Below are 7778 nucleotides of genomic sequence, written 5' to 3' on the forward strand. Positions count from 1 at the left end.
ACCCCAAAATCAAAAGAAATAAAGAAATAATAAAAAAAAGAAAGCCATATATCAAAGCCAACCATCTCCTGTAACATCTAAGCCTCTGGTTCTCAACTTCCCTAATGCTGCGGCCCTTTAATACGGTTCCTCATGTTGTGCTGACCCCCAAACCATAAAACTATTTTCACTGCTACTTCATAACAGTAATTTGCTAACGTTATGAATCAAAATGTAAATATCTGTGTTTTTGATTGTATTTGGGGTTGCGACCCACAGGTTGAGAACCAAGGAGTAAATGAGTGCTGTGTACTCTCCATAGATAGGTCTCTGATATGGGGCTGATGGAAATATGGTGTCCCCTGGAACCCAAGATGTCTGCTAATTGAGCTCAGCAGGGCAGCCTCTGGACTGAACGGGGACTCGGCCAAGTGCCCTGTAGCCCCTCTGTGGCTTGTGGTGGGGGGGAGGCAGGGAGGAAGGTGTTCAGTCACAAAATAGTAAGTGATGACCATGTGAGATATGACCTGTCTCTGAGAGGACAAGAGTCAGGGGGCCTCAGATGTGCAGCTAAGACAGACACGGGGGGCATGCAAGCCGCGGTGACTGCGTTTGCAGCCGTAGCCTGGTGACTTTGGTGGACATAAGAAACAGAGAGGCCGGGTGGTGGTGGCGCACGCCTTTAATCCCAGCACTCAGGGGTCAGAGACAGGCTGATCTCTGTGAGTTCGAGGCCAGCCTGGTCTACAGAGCGAGTTCCAGGGCAGGCACCAAAACTACACAGAGAAACTCTGTCTAGAAAAAAACAAGCAAAAAAATATAGAGAGGGTTGGTGATTTACATGTTAGTCACGAGGATAAATTAGATTGTGGTCACTTGTTTAAGCCCATGCATGCCCTTTCCGGTCCTCCCCAGAGTGGGAAGGACAATGAACACGAGGGTAAATTAGATTGTGGTCACTGTTTAAGCCCATGCATGCCCTTTCCGGTCCTCCCCAGAGTAGGAAGGACAATGAGCTACAGGGCCAGAGAAAAGAAAAGCACCCCCGGAGGGCAGAGGGGGCATGGGCTCTCCCTTGGGCTTTATCAACAATAGCATGGGTAGCAACGTTGTTTGTTTCTGGAGTCAAGACCCCTCCCCGGATACCCCCACTCCTCGGTGGCAGTCGGTGAGGCACAAGCAGGAATGGGTGGCAGGGGCAGTTGGAAACCTCCCAGTACTTGGGGTACCACCTCTGTGACCGTGACTTTATGTGGCCAGGAGCGGAAGAGGTCGGAGAGGGCTAAGAGAACGGACTGCTCTGTGTAAGAGAAGAGAACGACCCCAGGCTGAGCTGGAGAAACGGTGGACTGACCCAGCTGGGGTGTGGCCCCTACTCAAGCCTCAGGACCCCCCCCAACACCACCCCCCCAGTTGTGAAACAAGCAATAGGAGAAGATCCTCTGGGCCAGAGACCCAAGTTTGGAGATAGGTTGATCACACGTGTGATTCCAGACCTGCTCGTAACTGTGACACCTGCCCAGTACTCTTAAACCCAAACCACTGCGTCTATATGTGAACCTGCCCTGGGTGGACAAGCCCACAAGGCCCTCCTAACCATGCCCGGTACTGGAAACCTCAGTGCCAGGCAGGCTGGGACTTCACTGTTGGTGAAATACAAACAGCCGGGACTTGGGCAGGGGAATGAGCTAACTCCAAAGGCAGCCCACCAGTGAGATCTTCCAAGCTGGTTGATGTCAGAACAGAGAGATCTGAGACTTTCGGGAGATGAGTGTGATCAGAGCAGGAAGCCAGGCCACAGTTCAAGGGCACAGAGGACAAGCCTTGTTCCTGCAGGGAGACAGAGAAAAGGCCAAGCAAGGCAAGGCTAGTCAGATGTCAGAAGTAAGCAGAGGTTATAAACCATAAACCAACCAGGCACGTGCCATGGAGCCGAGGTGGCTAAGGTCTGAGCATGTCCACAACTCATGCACATCCAGGCCCAGCTAAGAGAGCTCAGGAGCAATAAACAGCCGCCAGCAGGAGCCACCATCCATGCTCAAAGGATGACTGTGCCGTCAGCAGCCGTATGAATATCTACTGTTTCTATGTAAGAAAGATAAGAGGCCAGGTGGCGGCGGCGCACGCCTTTAATCCCAGCACTCGGGAGGCAGAGACAGGCGGATCTCTGTGAGTTCGAGGCCAGCCTGGGCTACCAAGGGAGTTCCAGGAAAGGTGCAAAGCTACACAGAGAAACCCTGTCTCAAAAAAACCAAAAAAAAAAAAAAAAAAAAAAAGAAGAAGAAAGGTAAGAGAACAAGGAAAGGGTACCAGCCCTCAGGCTTTAGGACACAGGATCTCCTAGGGGTTGTGGCTTCCCCAGGCTTAAGCAGCCACAATTCACAACGGGGTGAGGGCCGTGACACACGAGGCAAACAAGAGTTATCAGTAAGGAGGTGACCTGTGTCAAGCAGCTTTCTTAGTCCAGCTACCAAAGTCCTGACCTTTGAGCGTCAGCCCACACATCCTCCAGAGGGACCTCACCCATGGGGCAGAGTGCAGAGACGAAGAATACAAGCCCTAGAGACACTCAGAATGCACAGGGCACAGTTTGGAGCCAGCTCTCAGCTCCAAGCTCTCCGTCCTAGCTAACATGGTCAGGTACCACACACAGAGCACCCAGTAGGACACACCCCAGCGACGGAATATTCCATTCCTGCTGGCCAACACTGTAGGCACAAGGCATGTGTTGCAGCTGAGCACTTAGAACGTGACCAGCCAACTCCTCATCTCTGTTCATTGTTCTTTTAATGGTCACCAGTGGCTGGTGGCCTCAATGCTGCACAGCCCAGTCCAGTCTCCTCCATGTGGTGGGGCGGTTATGAAGCTGCAACTCAGATGAGGTTGCTCTTACGTGGACTACACTCTGGGGCTGCCTCTCACTGCTGCCCTTGTCTGCATTCCAACAAGGGCCTCTGTGCTCCTCTGGTGAATGTCTTTGGGACACCCATCTCCAGATCTGGTAAAATCTCAGTGCTAAGACAGGTTGTACGTCCCCCAAGCTTGGACCAGAGCCAGCTCAGCCCAGACTGTGTCTGAGGATGCTCCATGTTGTATTTGATCTATCACCTGTGATAGTTATCACAGCCCTGAGAAGAAATCAAGAAGCCTGAGGAAGTTTGTGCCTGTTGCTCTTCCCTACATCCTTGATTTACTTGGCCTCATGGGTACCATCTCAACTCTCCTCTCAGATGTTTTTTACATAATCTCAGAAGGCTTTATCCTCCAGGAGAAGTCAGATCCAAAACTGATAGTTTCTGCCACAGTGTCTGGCACTGTATAAATTGGGCAGTGACTCTCAGTCACCTGAAAATGGTCCCCTTCACATCCAAATTCGTATGGACCCAGAGAACTGGATCATCACAGCAGCAAATGGCCTTTTTCTATCCAGTGTAGCCTGTTGTTACTGCGACACCACCTTAAAACACATTCCCATTTCCTTGGTCTCTGCCCAGCTCACTCGCTCTCCTGTACGCTGATATTGTGTAGTACAATTTTCTCTTTAAAATGCTTCTCTCAAAAATTTTTCTCTGGCCGGGCGGCAGTGGCACATGCCTTTAACCCCAGCACTTGGGAGGCAGAGCCAGGCAGATCTCTGTGAGATCCAGGACAGGCACCAAAACTACACAGAGAAACCCTGTCTCGAAAAAAAAAAAAAAAAAATCTCTCTGCCTCTCTGCCAGGGCACCTGCAGAGGCTCCGGGTCCCAAGTGGCAGCCTGGAGTTGTAAGCGCCCACTGTCCCCTCTCTCTTGCAGCAGCCCACCCTTAACAACTCCCAGTGCACCCTGCTGCACAGGGGTGCCTACCTAGATTGCCCATGTCTCACACTCAGCCTCTCGGAGCTGGTAAGTCTTCACGCCACAAATCAGATCAAAGCTCATGTCCACTACTTCCTCCCCCTGCCCACAGCTCCCAGCCACATAGCTCTCTCCTCTTCCTGCCCACAGCCCCCAGCCACATAGCTCTCTCCTCTTCCTGCCCACAGCCCCCAGCCACATAGCTCTCTCCTCTTCCTGCCCACAGTTCCTGCTTCCTGCAGCATTTGCACCCTGCGCTGCCTGCCACAGCTCAGTCTTAGATAGATAGATAGATAGATAGATAGATAGATAGATAGATAGATAGATAGATAAACAAATGAAAGACGAGGTTTAAATTAGCCAGCTCCCTCTAAAACAGTGGTTCTCAACCTGGGGATTGCGACTCCTTTGAGGTCACATTGAATATCCTGACTATCAGATATTTACATTATGATCCACAACAGCAGCAAAATTACAGTTATGAAGTAGCAACAAAAAGAATTTTACGGTTGGGGGGTCCTCACAGCATGAGAAACTGTATTAAAGGGTCACAGCATTAGAAAGGTTGAGAACCCCTGCTCTCCAACCTGGTCTGCTCAGACTGTATTTATGGGGGTGGGACTTCCCACCACACTCAAACCTCTCTCTTGGCTGCCACCCCCAGCAAGCCACTGCCACCTGATCAACTGCCTCCCTCCCTCTGGCACACACACCCACTTTGGCTAAAGTTCTGTCTCAGTGTCAACAGTTTTCAATCAGGTCCCACAAAACATCATGCTAAAGATTTAAAACACATATTGCCATGTGAATAACTTGACTTGTCTCCTGTTGGCCAGCAATTGTCCTGTCTGTGGGGACTTTTACAGCTCGTGTTCATTTTATTTTTAAAAGTTAATGTAGATAATAACCTGTCACTCTTGAGCTCCTGAGACCTGTCTGAAGTTAAGACAAACACATTTGGAGGCTGGAGACGGCTCAGCAGTTAAGAGCATTGGCATCTCCTGTGGAAGAACTGGGTTTAATTCCCAGTGATCACATGGTGGCTCACAACTGTCTGTAACTCCAGTTCCAGGGGATCCAACACCCACTTCTGGCCTCTGTGAACACCAGACGTGCAAGGGATGCACACACATACATGCAAGCAAAACACCCACACCCCTAAAATAACCTTGAAAGAATAAAAAACAAGGTATACACATTTTCTGTTCAAACCAACTTCCTATGCTTTAATCTGGCGTCTTACATTTCCTTTTGCCTAATTTAAAATATATACATTTGGTATTTCAAAACTGATGAGTTTTCATTTTTTTTATCCAAAAAGTTGATTTAAAAAATTCTAACAATAACGGCCAATTACAAGGTTAACATACAAGGTTTTGTTTTTGTTTTGTTTTTTGCCTTTCCTGGTAACAAGGTAATTTACAGCTCTTGCCTCAGATATAATTTGGAATTTACTAATGTTATGTCTCACAAAATACTGAAATGTTGTAAGAATTAGGGTGTGCTTGAAGGATCGCTGTTATAGGAACATTGTCTTAAGCTAAAATAACTAAAGCAAAGTTTAAAAGTCTCCGCAAGCTGTGAATATCCCAGTAAGTCACATGATGTAGAAAAGATAAAACAAGAGCAATATATGCTCAGGGGCTAGAGGGATGGCTCTGTGATTAAGAGCTCTTGTTGCTCTTGCAAAGGACCCTGGTTCAATTCCCAGCACCTACATCTCAGCACATAACCATCTGCAGCTCCAGTTCAATGGGACCCAATGCCTTCTCCCAATCTCCTAGGACAAAATACTCATACACTTAAAATAAGCCTAAAAGTACTTATGTTCAATAATTAAGTTAATTATTTATTTGCTCCTGTAACTGTTAGGTTAGAACATGGGACTAATGAGACCCATTTCCCTGCCTTCTCACAGAGAGCTAGGAAGCGCCTACAGAGAGTAGGTCCGCAACTGGCTCCCTGGGGCCTCCGGACTTCAGGAAATGCTAAATCCCTCAGGCGCTGCAACTTGCTATCTCTGTCTTCCACAGACAGTTCTCATAATTGTTTCTGTGCTTACGGATGCTGTACAAAGAGGTAAATAGCCTGTCTGAATTCGTAAAACAGCCTCTCTAAGCATCCAGGGAGAACAACAGGTCTCTAGGAAGTCAGAAACCTTGGTTAAAGAGCATCCCTCATCCACCCAATGAAGGCACCTGCCTTTCCCTTCATCCATCTCCCACATCTAGGTTCAAAATTTCCCCACAGTGAGACAAATCCCACACACACAATTGCCTTCAAGTGGCTCCCTTAGTCTTCCAGCCAGTGAGATATTTTCTCTCTCTCCTTCGGACCTGCCACATTTCTCCGTGTTAAAGAATTAGTCTTATGGAGTCAAGGAACAATCTTTATTGTCTTCACTCTCTACTGTATCAGAGACAACAGCTGGTGTAAATGATTTTGTTAAAGAGAATGCCTTACTGAACTGACAAACTAAGATTTAAACTATTTGCAGTTTTATCTGAAGTATATCTGAGTACACAAATGTTATTAAATTTTATAAAGTATTAAAAGTAAGACCTGATCCTGTTAGGTTATAAAGTGCTATACATTTGGGGTTACATGGTGCACATGCCTATGACTGTAAGTATGAATATATATATATATATATATTGGTTTTGGTTTGGTTTGGTTTGCCTTGGTATTTCAAGAAAAGGTTTCTCTGTGTAGCCCTGGATGTCCTGGAACTCTCTCTGTAAACCAGGCTGGCCTGGTACTCAGACATCTGCCTGTCTCTGCCTCTTGAATGCTGAGATTAAAGGTGTGCGCCACCACCACCCAGCTGGTATATATTATTTTAAGATAAAGAGGGCTTTTGCTCAAAGACATCTTATGTTAGTTAATAAGGTTTAAATATAACTTCCTCCCATCTCCCCATCTCTGAGATGGGATCCCACTGTATAGACCAGGCTGGTCTCAGACTCAGATCTATTTGCCTCCATTTCTGGCTATAACCTCTGCTTTTACAATGTATTTTTTATAATAACTAATTTCCATAGTACAAGATGATTTCCTGAGTTGTTACACATTTACTAACAGACAACATATAAATTTGGTAAAGGAGGTTTTTGTTAAATGCTTTTAGATTTAAAAAAAAGATTTTTGTGAGAAATTTATAAAGGATGATTATAATATAGTCATCACTCAATTATAATCCCCAAGATCAAAATTCTGTTACACTTTGATAGAATTGAAGTTAACTCTGTTTACAACAATACAGGCTTTTAAATTAAGATTTATTTCTATTTTATGTGTATGGGTGGTTGTCTGCATGTATATCTGTACCATGTGTGTGCCTGGTGCCTGCAGGCATCAGAAGAGGGTATTGGAGCCCCTGGAACTGGAGTTACAGATGGTTGTGAGCCTCCGTGTGGGTCTGGGAGCTGAATTCACATCCTCTGCCTGATCAACAGGTGCTCTTAACCCACTGAACCATATCCTCAGCCCCCAAATATGTTTTTCTTATTGGATGAAGACTTAATTTACTAAATAAATGCCATCTTAAACGTAGGAACAATTCTATTACAAAAAAAAAAAATCCTACTTGACATTCATACCAAATTATAGTCAACATCAGACTTACTTTGTTAAACAACTGCCTAAACCTATACAAATCTGACGTATTATACAAGTCCCCCCCCCTGTGTCTATATAAATCTGGCCATACCATACAATATCTCGTTGTGCCCGTGTCCTTTCATCCTTTGGATTGGTAATTAAACACCTTCCATTAACTTTGAGTTCTCCACGGTAAACTCCTTAAAGGCAAAACAACCAGAGGATTTCATGAATTCGAAGACGATGCCCTCAGACCAGCTCGGGTCACGGTTGTCCTCAGCTGTGTCTCCCTCCACCCTACGTTCCCTTTTCTCTCAGGAGCCTTACTCGCTGTCTGGGTTCTGCTGTCTCCTCTTTGCTG

This window comes from Peromyscus californicus, unplaced genomic scaffold (assembly GCF_007827085.1).
Source record: "Peromyscus californicus insignis strain IS unplaced genomic scaffold, ASM782708v3 Scaffold_5__1_contigs__length_169319896, whole genome shotgun sequence".
NCBI lineage: Eukaryota > Metazoa > Chordata > Mammalia > Rodentia > Cricetidae > Peromyscus > Peromyscus californicus.